The sequence below is a fragment of the Siniperca chuatsi genome, linkage group LG18 (genome assembly GCF_020085105.1).
Source record: "Siniperca chuatsi isolate FFG_IHB_CAS linkage group LG18, ASM2008510v1, whole genome shotgun sequence".
Classification (NCBI taxonomy): domain Eukaryota; kingdom Metazoa; phylum Chordata; class Actinopteri; order Centrarchiformes; family Sinipercidae; genus Siniperca; species Siniperca chuatsi.
In genome coordinates, this window is record NC_058059.1 from 26,939,462 (window position 1) to 26,941,090 (window position 1,629).

Below are 1,629 nucleotides of genomic sequence, written 5' to 3' on the forward strand. Positions count from 1 at the left end.
AGTATTGCTAGCTGGTGTAGCTAAAACAATGCTGGTTATGTGCTGGCAAGCTCCCCATTCTCTCACACACTTGCACTAGACACACAGTATCTATTTCCACATCTTATTCATATGGAATGGTCTATTGCTAGAATTCATGGGGCCAGTCAGGAAACTCTTGAGGCCTGGACAGGTTTTTTTTCTTTTGTTAAATCTATCTCAGTTTGAATACATTGCATACAGTGGCCCGGAGTCTTTACGCATTAGAGTCAGTCTTCAGATCAGTCAAATAATTTCTAACATGCTTTTTGTTTGTGTGAATCCAAGAAGTGTCGTATCAATCAATCAATCTAACTTTATTTGTATTGCACGTTTCATACAGGTTAGTGCAGTTCAAAGTGCATCACAGATGACTGACAATCTAAAGGCTAAAAGCTGCCTCACCAAAGGTTTTAGTCCTGCACTTTGGAACAACTGACAGACTCGTGCCAGGGGGGGCCATACCATTTCATACACTGTGAGCATGTGAGACATATATGCCGGTGCAAGACCATGAAGTGCTTGAAAAACAAGTAAAATCATTTTAAAATCAATAGGAAAGTGACCAGTGTAAAAGGACTTTATAACATGTGTAATGTGTTCTCTCCTTCTGGTCCTGGTAAGCACCCGTAAGACCTAAGTGAGTTCTATTACTGTGTCACTGTGACAATATTGACTTGATTATTTGGAAATCTGTTGGGGGTGCGGGGCTCAGTTTTTATCTGCTTGTTATGAATCATGAATTTAAAAAATGAAGTCATTAGTTTTGCTGGTATTTGGATATAAACCAAAGTATTGGCCAAACTGAAGTTTTGACCTATTGATGGTGCTAGATGAAAAGTGAAGAAATCCCCAAACCATGAATATAGAATAAATGCCACGGCAATTCAGCCAATATTTGTCCAGCCATTTCAGTTCGGACCAGTGGTGAACTGACATTTCCATCTATAGAGCTTAATAGTGCAACTTTAATATGTCACTACAAGGGTGTAACTGAGATCTCCACCCATGTAGGGGGGTCCGGGGACATGCTTCCCCAGGAGAGCTTTTTTGAAAATAGGCTTTTAAATGTCTGTTTCGCATAAATTTTAATGGGAAGAGACATACCAAAACAACATGCTCTACATATCCCAACTAGTGCAGTTGAATAGCATAAAATCACGGTGACTGCGTTATGGTGACTGTCACATTGGTGACTGTCAATGTGGAAGTAAATGTACAGTGTAGGTGACAGTTTCTCCATGAATACACCTGCAACTCCTCAAGACCCAAGGAAACTTCCGTGTCTTGTTTCCCAACTGCTGGGTAAAGTGAAGGGGGTTAGTTAGCCCAGAAGTGAGAACCAACTTGGAGGCAAAACAAGACTCCCCTGTGCTTCCTGACCGCGGTCCGGAAGCTGAAGCAGGAATGGTTAACACCTGGTTAAATATAATGTGATAATCTTAATATATTAAAGCAACTATTTCTGCAGTAGAAATGTGTTCCAATGAAAACCTCACTTTTTTTTTGCGTTATCCAGAGTAAGAGAAAATTGTATGGCTACATACCACTAGAGGTAAGTGACATTTGGGTGAATCAACCCTTTAATTGAGTTGAACACAAAACTAACGG